The sequence below is a fragment of the Phaenicophaeus curvirostris genome, chromosome 29 (genome assembly GCF_032191515.1).
Source record: "Phaenicophaeus curvirostris isolate KB17595 chromosome 29, BPBGC_Pcur_1.0, whole genome shotgun sequence".
Classification (NCBI taxonomy): domain Eukaryota; kingdom Metazoa; phylum Chordata; class Aves; order Cuculiformes; family Cuculidae; genus Phaenicophaeus; species Phaenicophaeus curvirostris.
In genome coordinates, this window is record NC_091420.1 from 2742452 (window position 1) to 2754750 (window position 12299).

The 12299-nt window shown below is 55.4% G+C and overlaps 1 protein-coding gene across 9 annotated transcripts in view; it reads left to right on the top strand.

The window, feature by feature from the left end:
• MEF2D (myocyte enhancer factor 2D) overlaps positions 1-12299 on the top strand; it is an 84590-nt gene that overhangs the window by 33336 nt on the left and 38955 nt on the right. The window lies entirely within an intron of this gene.

Sequence of the window (12299 nt, forward strand, 5' to 3'; positions counted from 1 at the left end):
CATCCAACCTGGCCTTGAACCCCTCCAGGGATGGGGCAGTTCTGGACAACCTGGGCCAGGGCCTCCTCACCCTGCCAGGATGGACATGGGTTAGTGATTGATGGGAATAGTTGGACTCGATGGGCTCGATCCGGTGGGTCTCTTCCAACCTGGTGATTCTATGATTCTATGATTCCCTGATCAAGACCCCTTGGCAAAGTCCTCCCTGCTAAACCACAAACTTTGGTTTAGCAAACCAAACCAGCCTCCTTTTTCCCGCTGTTCCTGGAGGAGGCGTCCCACGGTGGGGTTGGGATGACTCCGCGTCTCCTTGCTGGTGGGATCCATCACCCACCAGATCCACGCGTCCTCCTTGGCTTGGGTTTGGTGGCACAGTTGGTGCCGGGGAGCGGGGAGGGCAGGATTTGGAGCGTGTGTGTCGAGAATGTGCATCTTGTGAGTGAGCGGCAACAGCTGAGCACCAGCTGTCCCCCTGGATTGCAGCCGCCTGACGAGCCGGGGCTGGATCGGGAAGGTGGCGAGAGGACCTGGCCCCATCCCTCATCAATGTTTCTCCTACGGATGCGTGCGAGCTGCTGATGAGCTGAGGACGTGGAGTCGTGTCTCGTTCCAGCTGATGGCAAAGCCGATGAGGGCCCTCTAGCTCGCCGTGTTCCTCAGGATCACTGCTGGGTTCAGTCTTAGAATCATAGAATCACCAGGTTGGAGAAGACCCACTGGATCATCGAGTCCAACCATTCCCATCAATCACTAACCCACGTCCCTCAGCACCTCGTCCACCCGGCCCTTAAACCCCTCCAGGGAAACATCTTCGTGCATGTCCTTCGTGTGCCCTCAGCATGTTTGTTGATGACACCAAACTGGGAGGAGTGGCTCTTCCACTGGGATGTCCACGCTGCCATTCAGGGAGACCTGGAGAGGCTGGAGAGATGGGTGGAGAGGAACCTCATGGAGTTCAAGCAAGGCAAGTGCAGAGCCCTGCATGTCGTGGAGAGGAACCTCATGGAGTTCAACCAAGGCAAGTGCAGAGCCCTGCACGTCGTGGAGAGGAACCTCATGGAGTTCAACCAAGGCAAGTGCAGAGCCCTGCACGTTGTGGAGAGGAACCTCATGGAGTTCAACCAAGGCAAGTGCAGAGCCCTGCACCTGGCGAGGAACAACTTCATGGACCAGGACAGGTTGGGGCTGAGCTGCTCTGCTGAGAAGGAGCTGGGATCCTTCTGGACACCAGGCTGACCGTGAGCCAGCAACGTGGCCGAGGAGACCAGGCTTGTCCTGCTTGGAGAAAGGTGTGGGGAGCGCACAATGAAGGGTTCTCTTCTGCTCTGCTCTTCCCTAGGGAGGCCCCATCGGAAGGCCTGTGTCCAGTTCTGGGCTCCGCAGCTCCAGAAACACCAGGAATGACCAGAAAGGACACAGATGAGGGGGGGACTGGGGCCTCTCTCTTAGGAGGAAAGGCTGGGAGCCCTGGATCTGTTGAGCCTGAGGAAACAAACCCAAGAGAGAGAATCTCATCATTAGATCTCTCAATGGATCAGGGGCTCCAGGAGCAATGGTGGCTGATGCAACATTTTTTTGGGTGCTGGGTTGGACCTGCCGTGGTTTCAAGAGGAAGTTAAACCCATTTTTGCCATGTGGCATCTTGTCCTGGTTCCTCCTGTTGGCGTAGAGCGAGTTTAGTTCAGGTTCGGTGGGCTTTGGTGGCTCCATCTTCTCTCACAGCTCTTGGGCTGGAGCTCTCAGGGCTGAGGGTTGTGGAGGAGGAGCTGGGCTCTTCTCCCAAGGGACAGGGGACAGGACGAGAGGGAATGGCCTCAAGCTCCACCAGGGGAGGGTCAGGCTGGACATCAGGAAAAAATGTTTCCTGGAAAGGGTGATTGGGCAGTGTCCGAGGCTGCCCAGGGAGGGGGTTGAGTCCCCTTCCCTGGAGGGGTTTAAGGGCCGGGTGGCCGAGGTGCTGAGGGACATGGGTTAGTGATTGATGGAATGGTTGGACTCGATGATCCGATGGGTCTTTTCCAACCTGGTGATTCTATGATTCTATGATTCAGTGGAGCTGGTGACCCCAACCCCATCCATCAGCAGATATCTGAATTTCCATGACATTAGGAAGAAATGATTTGCTGTGAGGGTGAGGAGGTCCTGGCCCAGGTTGCTCAGAGCTGCCCCATCCCTGGAGGTGTCCAAGGCCAGGTTGGATGGGGCTCGGAGCCCCTCATCCCATGGGAGGTGTCCCTGCCCATGGCAGGGGTGGGACTGGATGGGCTTTGAGGTCCCTTCCAACCCAACCCATTCCATGATCCTATAATCCTCTTCCCAGTCATCTCCTCCACACCCCAGGTGCCTGCTGGACCCTGGCAGCCCTTTGGGGGCCTGGTGGACCCTTCCTGGAAGCTTTGGATGTGTCAAAAATTCACTGAGGGCGTGGGATGAGGCAATGCAGGAGCAACATCTGCTTCTGCGTTGCCTTCACGTTTTTGGACCCGATGGGTGTCGTGGCTGCTTTGGGCCTGGATGCAGTTGGAGGATGCAAATCAAATCAGCAGCCCCGTGACTTTTGGCATCGCTGCTGTTACTCATCGGTGCTCGGGGGTGGAAAAGAAAACCAGAAGTGGTTTTGGGAGGCTGTTTGGAAAGATGGTGGTGGCCCCTAGGGAAGGGCTGAGCCTTTGGGAATGGCTGGAGTTGCTCATCGGATGAGAAAATCGAGCTCTGAGGTGGCACAGGGGATCCCTAACCTCTTGGTAGCCCCAGGTTGAGCCCGTGTGGTGTGTTGGGTGCTGGAAGGTCTGCAGGGGATGGGGTGCATGGTCTGTGTTGTTGGGGTGGGGATGGAGATTTGCACCCCACAACCCTTGAGTGAAGAGAAGGTGAAGGGATGTTCTGGGCTGGCTACAAAGGATGAATCCCCAACCCCATCGTGTTCACCTGGGAGGGAAGAAGAGTGTTTCCCCCAGGACAACTTGACCCTCCACCGTGTCCTGTGGGGCTGTTGTGGGTTTTCGTTGTTCTCCGTGTGGCTCAGAGCAGCAGTTGGGTCTCCTGGACTTTCCCCTGGGTAAAACCCACCTCGAGGAGAGAGTTGTCCCCTCTGTGCTGGGGGAAATCCCATCCCTGTGCATGGAGAGCCCCTAAATTCCCTCCTCACTCTGCTGAGCCCCCCCTGGGGACCCTCTGCCCATGTCCTCGAGGTGGGGTCCTGTACCCTAGGTTGAGGCTGTCCCCATTTGGGGTGTTGAGTTTAGGGGTTTGCAGGTCATTGACCTCCTCCTGATGCTGGCAGTGGGGACCCCAAAACCATAGTCACCTCCTCTCCCTCTGTCCCCTCCTCTTCCTCCCTGTGGCCTCAGTGAAAGTCCTCACTGTGGGTCCAGTTTGAGGAGCTTCTTCTCCCCACCAGAAAAGGGCTGATTTTGACAACCTCCTGATTTCCAAGTGCAGGATCCGACCCCGTATTCAGCTCTTTCTCCTTTTCAATTGTTCAATCACATCCTCCCTCCATCCCCTCCTCTTCCTCCCTGTGGCCTCAGTGAAAGTCCTCGTGGTGGGTCTAGTTTGAGGAGCTTCTCCTCCCCACCAGCCCAGGGGATGATTTTGACAACCTCCTGATTTCCAAGTGCAGGATCCAACCCTGAATTCAGCTCTTTCTCCTTCTCGCCTGTTTCTTTTAATGAGTCAACCTCTCATCTGTCATATTAAACCTCCTCATTACCAGGTATCTAAATTCTGCTCTGACAATGGTGACAGGGGAAGCTGCAATCTCCTGGCGCCGGCGCGGGGCTCCGGGGAGCTGGCAGGTGGTTATTTCATGCCCTGCAGGGAGCCGAGGGGGTGGGCGACGGAGACGGATAATGGGCTCTCGCTTCCCTTCATTTAGAAAAACCTCCCTAGAGCAGAGGGGAAAATGACTCCCAGGCTCCCGTTCTGGAGCTGGCGATGGGGAGAGGACAGGAGGGAACGGGGATGGATTCGAGTGGTCTGGCTCCTCCTCCGTGGGGATGGAGGGTGGATTGGGATGGAAGGTGGATGAGGATGGAGGGCGGGTGGGGATGGAGTGGATGGGAATGGAAGGTGGATGAAGGTGGAGGGCAGGTTGAGATGGAAGGTGGATGGGGGTGGAAGATGGATGAGGATGGAGTGGATGGAGATGGAGAGCAGGTAGGGATGGAGTGGATGGGGATGGAGTAGATGGAGGTGGAGAGCGGATGGGGATGGAGTGGATGGAAATAGGGTAGATGGGGGTGAAGGGCAGGTGGGGATGGAGTAGATGGAAATGGAGTAGATGGAAATGGGGAGCGGATGGAGATGGGGTAGATGGAGATGGAGTGGATGAAGATGGAGGTAGCGGATCGGGATGGAGTGGATGGAGATGGAGTGGATGGAGATGGAGAGCGGATCGGGATGGAGTGGATGGAAATGGAGTGGATGGAGGTGGAATGAATAGAGATGGAGAGAGGATCAGGATGCAGTGGATGGAGATGGAGTAGATAGAGATGGAGAGCGGATCGGGATGGAGATGGAGTGGATGGAGATGGAGGGCAGGTGGGGGTGTAGCGGATGGAGATGGAGGGTGGATAGGAGTAGAATGGATGATGATGGAAGCAGGTTGAGGTGGAAGGTGGGTGGGGTGGAAGATGAATGAGGATGGAGGGCAGCTGGGGATGGAGTGGATGGAGATGGAGTAGATGGAGGTGGGGATGGAATGGATGGAAATGGGGTCGGTGGGGATGGAGATGGAGGGTGGATAGGAGTAGAATGGATGGTGATGGAAGGCAGGTGGGGATGGAGGGTGGTTGGGGTTGTGGGGGGGGATGGGGACAGGGGTGGAGGGCAGGTGGGAATGGGGGATGGATGGGGCTGCAGGGTGGTTGGGGCTGGAGGTGCTGCAGGGCTGCCTGTGATCCCAGCTGGGAAAGCGGATGCTGTGCCTGTAGCAGAGTTCTGGGGCTCGTGGGGTGCCCAGGCTGGGTGTGCACCCCTGGCAGAGCCACCCAGGAGACCCGCAGCCAGTTTTGGGGTGATGGGTGGACCCCCTACGAGGATGCCCCCACCAAGGTCTCTGCTCAAGGTCACGGGGCTTTCTGGCAGCAGCATTGGGCTCCACACACTGCTCTTCTCAAGGTGCGTTGAAGGTCGCTTTGGCTCGGGGTTGTCCGACCCCTCCAATTTAATGTCGTGCTTCTCCTCGCTGGTACCTCCCTGCAGGATCTCCCCACGGGAGAGGGGACCAGCTGCCACCCTGGGAAATGGCACAGCAGGAGGGGCTTTGGGTCCCCACTTGCCTTGGTCCCAGGGGCTTTTCATCTTGGACGTCACATGTTGAGATGGTCACCTACATCCGGCGTTTTTGTCTGGATCCAGTCTTTGTGCTGGTGTTGAGATGGTCACCTACATCCATCCAGTGGTTGTTGTCTCGATCCAATCTTTGTGCTGGTGTTGAGATGGTCACCTACATCCAGTGGTTGTTGTCTGGGTCCAATCTTTGTGCCGGCGTTGGGTCTTTCACCCGTGTTGGTTGGTTTTTTCCTGTTCCACGCTGATGCAAACGTGTTTATGAGCTGCAGGTGAAGGGCATGTCCCCCCCAGTTCAATATTTGCCCCCCAATCCTTTCTTTCCCCGCTGCCTCGTGCTGGTAGGTGCCGGTTCTCAGCATCGTTTAAGGGCTGTGCTTTTTTTTCCCCCCAGACTCCGCGGGTCTTGGCACGGCACGTGGTTTTGTTACAGCTCAGCAGAGCTGCCTGCGCGGCTGGCATCTGCTTTTCTCCGGAGAGCTCCTGAATCTGGGTCAGGAATATATGTGCCTTTTTTCAAATTCCTCGGGGGCCCCGATTGAATTCCAGCCTCGCTTCTCCTCTCCTGAGCTTCCCAAGGTTTGTACCTGCAGCCGGCGGGACGCATCCTGCAGGCAGGAGGACGGAGCTGCTGGATTTGCTGCTGATCCTGGGGAAATCGGAGCCTTTCTGCTGGCATCGGGTGCTCAGGAGGGATCTGGATCTGCTGGAGGAGCAGGATTTGGCCCTAGTAGGGAGGGTTTGACTAAGCCGAGAGCCCTGCAGCTGCGTTTCCGAGCAGGAGGTTTGCTCCAAAGCCACGTTTGGGCCGCCTTCCTCTCCCCCTCCCCCTGCCTGCATCTGGAGGCTCGACACAGGAACCCAGATAGCATCATCCTGAAACCAGAATAGAAGCTTTGGAGGAGGCTTTAGCATGTTTGTGCGGTTTTGATCTCGGTTTGGAGATAAAGAGGTGCTAAACAATGCGAAGCTGGGGAGATGGTGTCCTTCACCGGGTAGGTGCAGCGAGGGTGGCCGAGCTGCGCTGCCGAGGACGTCCCTGCTTGGATGCTTCGCTGCATCCTCCCAGGATGCTGGGGCTGCTCCTTACCCTGCAGCGAAGCTCCATCGCTCCGTTGGTGGCCACTTGGCTAGCGCTGAGGGCTTGCTGGTGACCTTGCTTGGGGCTCCTGCTCATCCTCCCTGCCACGTCCAAGCTGCGATGCCGAGCACGTCCCTGCTTGGATGCTTCGCTGCATCCTCCCAGGATGCTGGGGCTGCTCCTCACCCTGCAGCGAAGCTCCATCAGTGGCCACTTGGCCAGCGCCGAGGGCTTGCTGGTGACCTTCCTTGGGGCTCCTGCCATGTCCCCTCTGGTTTCTGCTGCCTGGGACCACGTTGGCATCTCAGGGAAGGTCACCCAACCTCTACAGCACCCACCTCCAACCCAGGATGCTGGTGAGATAACAGCAGCCACCACACTGGTGGCTTTGTAGCATAGAAAGAGCAACTTTAGCCTGGATGCAGGTGCTGGATTTTAGGGAAAGGAGCTTTTCCCTTCTCTGCAGAGGAGAAGGAAACCGGCGCCGCGGATCCAGGAACCACCAAGAAGGAAACTAAAAGCCCTTTGGTGTCAGCGTGGAGGATACGTTCAAAAAAAACAACAATTAAGTCACAAAAGGCAGCGAGAGAGGAAACAGGAAGGCAAGAGCTGCAGTTGAAACAGTTGGGTTCAAGAGGTGGCTTGAGGTAAATCCGTATCCTTAAGGGCTGGAGGTCCAGCCCTGTCCGTGGGCGAGGAAGCAGCTCTTGGTTTGAGACCCAGGAGCCTTGGAGACCTCAACTGCTTTATTTCTCGTTGCTTTTAGGGCTCTTTTGCAGCCGAGGGGGGAGTCCGAGCTCTGCGTGGGAGCTGCCGGGCTGCTCCTCGCCCCTTGCCTCGGCCGCTCAAAGCTGCGAGCTCGCAGCAGGGAGGGTTGCAGCACCGGGTGGGGCTGCTTGCCGCCCCTTCAAAGCAGCGTCACCACCTCCGGAGCATCGTCGGCCTCTCCTCTGCTTGGCCCTTTCCTCAGCTCCGGGCGGCAAAGGGCTCGGTGGGGTTGGCACGGAGGGCGTTAAACCACATCCCAGGGCAGCCTGAGCTCGCAGGCTGGTTTGCAGCGTTTCCCCAGTCTGGGTTTTCCTGCCCTGCTGGGAGAGCTGCCTGGAGGAGAAGGACCTGGGGGGGTTGGTTGAACAGGAGCCAGCAGGGGCCCAGGGGGCCAAGAAGGCCAAGGGCATCTTGGCTTGGATCAGAGCCGGCATGGCCAGCAGGGCCAGGGAGGTTCTTCTCCCTCTGGCCTCGGCCCTGGGGAGACCGCTCCTCGAATCCTGGGGTCAGTTGTGGGCCCCTCCCCACAAGAAGGATGTTGAGGCTCTGGAGCGAGTGCAGAGAAGAGCAACGAAGCTGGGGAGGGGGCTGGAGAAGAAGAGGAGCGGCTGAGAGAGCTGGGGGGGTTTAGCCTGGAGAAGAGGAGGCTGAGGGGAGACCTCATTGCTCTCTGCAACTCCCTGAGAGGAGGTTGTGGAGAGGAGGGAGCTGGGCTCTTCTCCCAAGGGCCAGGGGACAGGACGAGAGGGAATGGCCTCAAGCTCCACCAGGGGAGGGTCGGGCTGGACATTAGGAAAAAATATTTCATGGAAAGGGTCATTGGGCAGTGTCCGAGGCTGCCCAGGGAGGGGGTTGAGTCCCCTTCCCTGGAGGGGTTTAAGGGCTGGGTGGCTGAGGTGCTGAGGGACATGGGTTAGTGATTGATGGGAATGGTTGGACTCGATGACCCGGTGGGTCTTTTCCAACCTGGTGATTCTATGATTCTATGAAATCCTGTACCTTTGAACCCAGTGCTTGAATCCACCCAAGGCTCACTGGGAGGGAGCTTGCTGAAGCATCTCACCTGGAGATGCTCCAAGGTGGGGAAAGATGAACGTGCAACATGTTAACTGGTCATTCTGGAGGTGGATAAACCCTGAGACTCCCAGAATTTTAGTCTTGATGGGCTGAGTGCAGTGAATTTGGTCCCATCGGGTGCCAGGGAAGGATGCTTGGCCGGGGGAACCCCTCATCCCGCTGCCTTTGGACCCGTTACTCTCACCAGCCCCTTGGTTTGATGGAGCCAAGGAAGGAGAAACACATCTTTGGGAGAATTCCTGCGAATCTGGGGTTTGTCTTGCGGAGAAGGAGCAATTGAGGCTGGACTTGGCTCCTCCATCGCTCTTACGCTTCAATCAGGGACTTGCTGTGCCGTTCCCAGGCATCCTCCCATTCTTCTCCTTCCTCAGATGAGCCGCGTTGGTCCTTCAGCATCTTCACAGAAGCTCCTTTTCCTTCTTTTCTCTCTTCTTTCCTTTTCTTCTCCAGCCCCCATCTGTCCTTTGAAGCTGCTTTTGCGCGTTTCGCTGTGGCCAAGGTCGTTCTTGTGGCGTTGGCTCCTTCTTTGGGACACGGAGCTGGGGAGAACATCCTTCAACCCAACGCCACCATCAACCCATCCCAATTTTACCATCTCTGCCTCGAGATGTGAGCACATTGGGGGGAAAAACCAAGGCCAAAAAGAAAAAAAAAAACTTTTTGCTTTTGGAAAGGATGTAGTTATTTGCCTTTATTTATCTTCTGAAAGCTTTTGGATTCCTCTTTTTTTTTGATCTTTCCTTTGGAGCTGCGTGGCCAGCAGATGGTTTATTTAAGCTGACATCGTGCTGAGAGCACGAGGCTTTACAAGGTGGGGTTTGAAGGCAGGGCAGCTCGAGAGGAGCGAGCTTGAGGCAGGAGACAACTGAAATCGATAGAATAAAAGTATATTAAAAATAGCAAACGGCCGCAGAAAGGGGCTGCGAGGCTCCAAGTGCCGAGAGGAATACGGGGCTAGTTAATAAAAATGGAAAAGCGACAAATTATAGAGCAGAACCCTGCTGCTTGTTTGATGCTCAGGTACGATCGTTCCGAAATAGGGAAAATAGATCAGAAATATATATATAGTCAGTAAAAAGTCTAGAAATAACGACTGGGAAGAGATCAGGGAGTGCAGGGAGAGGATGTGGGGAAGGGTTTTGAGCTGCAAGAGGGGAGATTGAGATGAGATGTTAGGGAGAAATGTTCTCCTGCAAGGGTGGGGAGGTTGCCCCAAGAAGTCGTGGATGCTTCATCCCTGGAGGGGTTCAAGGCCAGGTTGGATGGGGCTTGGAGCCCCTGATGCAGTGGGAGGTGTCCCTGCCCATGGCCGAGGTGGGATTGATGGGCTTTGAGGTCCTTTCCAACCCAAACCATCCATGATTCTCTTTCTGTTCTCCTGGCTCTCAGCTCATGGAGCTGTGGATTCAGCTCCCCCAAGTTCCTTGTTTTATACAAACATCTCCCAGCTGAGATTCCTCTCTGCTTTTTTTTTTTTTCCTCCTTTCTTCCCCCATTTGCAAAATGCTAACTCCGCTCCCTCGCCCGTCTCTCCAATTTAAAGCAATTTACTCGGAGCCGGGTATGAATTACTCAGCACGGAGTTAACCAGCACCTGCTTGGCGTTAATTGGCATGTGTGTTAATTGCCGTGATAGTCAGCCTTCTGCGAGGGGGTGTAGGGCAGGAGGGAGGGACGCGGGTGCTAATTCGCTGCCTCCCGTCCCAGCGCTTCTCGACTTTCTCCTTTCCCAGTTCTCCTTGTTGAGGTTTCCAGGTACCGGAAAGGAAGCGGATGAGTTTTTGCTGTCGCCGTTTGTTCTTCAGCAAGGTTTGCGAGTCCCCTTCGATGCCCTTGGACCTCTGGAGGTTCCTCCTGGTGGGCTGGAGCGGTTGAGATGCTTGGTGGTTGCGCGGTGATGGTCACCATGGAGACGGGGACCACCAGGGATGGTGGCATCGCACGGAAGAGGATGCGGGTACCCGGAGTGGCCTGAGCTTGACCCAACTCCAGCCCCCTGGCACCCTTGAGCTGTCCCACAGTGGCTTTTAGGACATGGCAGGCTCAGATTTTTGCTTTATGCGGCTGTGGAGATTCTCTGTTGTCTCGTAAAAGCTGAGCTTAACCCATCCACCGGTTTCCGTGCTGCTTGTTGGGTTATCACGGCTTGGGGAGAGTTGGCGCCTCATCCCAAACAGGATGGAAAGGTCTTATGGGCTTGGATGATGCGTGGAGTGGGTGTCTTCTCATCCTGTGGTACGGCGTGAGGTTGTTTCCTCGGAAAATAAGGCTGAGGAGAAAGAAGCTGTTGTCTTAGAAGGAAGAAAAGGTGATTTAATGACAGGGGGATGGTATATCGAGTAAAAATACCCCAGATATTAAAAGTTATTTAGCATTTTCACGTCTCTTAAGAGTCTTGGGCTCTGGTTGCTTGGCTGTGGATACATTTGGGTGCTTGAATTGCTCCTGATGGTGGAGAAGAGCCCTGGGTGATCCCGAAGCTTCGGGAGGCAGAGGAATTTGCTGGTGGAGGAAAGGGAGCTCTGGAGGAGCTTGGTGCAGGGTGCAGAGCGGGTGCTTCTGGGCTGGATCGTCTCTCCAGGAGACATCTCTCTAGGTTCTTTGCGCTTGCAGATGCTGCTCGGAAACTCGAGCCTGTGGTTGGACTTTGTGAAAGAGCCACCTGGGCAGGAAACGTGAAAATACCTGGGGTTAAAAATACATTGGGGGGAGAAAAAAACCCTAACAACCCAACCTAAAACCAAATAAAACCACCCTAAAATGCCAAGGAACAGGAAGGGAGAAGGAAGGAGTTTTCAATCCCCTCTGCTGGATGAATTTGAAGGGCAGCAAACAGCCCTGGGCTTTCCTCCATCCCTCCTGGTCCCATCTGAGGATGTGCTCGCGGTGAAGTGTTTTCCTTCCCGTGCAGATGGATCAAATGGATCAAGAACATCACACCAACTCTTTTTCTTCTCGTGAGGACAAGGAAGAAGAAGTGGTGCGAAGTCACCTTTTCCCTGCATGGGGACTCAGTGGTGTGAGCGAACCTGGAGTCGTAGAATCATTTGGTTGGAAAAGATCTTTGAGATCATCAAACCAACCATCCCTGTCCTCTACTGAACCATCCCTGCGCCTCTCATCCACTCATCTTTTAAACCCCTCCAGGGATGGGGACTCCACCACCTCCCTGGCAGCCGTTCCAGGGCTTGAGAACCTTTTGGTGAAGAACTTTTTCCTGATGTCCAACCTGAACCTGCCCTGGGGCAACTTGGGGCCGTTCCCTCTCATCCCGTCACTTGGGAGAAGAGACCAGCACCCACCTCGCTCCAACCTCCTTCCAGGCAGTTGTGGAGAGCGATGAGGTCTCCCCTCAGCCTCCTTTTCTCCAGGCTGAACGACTCCAGGTCCCTCAGCTTTTCATAACTCTTGTTCTCCAACCCCTTCCCCAGCTCCTCAAGCTGGGGTGATGATTCCCCATCCAGTTGGGACTGAAACTAAGACCATGATCCCCATCCAGCCAGGGCGCTGAGGACTTGGGAGTCACGAGGAGCAAGAGGAACATAGTCTGGTGGTTGATTTGTATCGAAGCACCTGGTTTTATTTGCAGTTTGGATGCTCCCATGCAGGAAGAACCATCCCGTGCGGACGTTGAGGCAGGGACGAGCAGCCCTGGGGTTTCCTCCTCATCCCTACAAACATCCCACCTCATTTTTGAACGCCGAGGAGCTTTTGGCCACCCCATGAAGAAGTCCCACAACCCAATTGTGTTAAAATCTGTTTCCTTTCACTGGGTTTAAATTTACAGCCTGTTGTTTTCCAGTGTTTATTGTTGCTTCTGGAGAGTTCCTCTCTGGTTTGGACGGTGAACCCGCTGTCTTTGCAGAAGGTTTCTCTGTCCAAGAGCTGCAGCACAAGGAAAGAATTAAGCATCTTGCCCCGGGTCCGGATGCGGAGCTGTTGCCGCTTCGTGCTGCTGCTGCTGGTGGTTTTGAAGATGGTGGAGGTGAATATTTTTCAGGCAGTTTAAAGACTCCAAAGGGAAAAGCAGCAAAGAAAACGTGGCAGAGAGTTCCTCCTCTACTAGTTTTTTCTCTGGGTC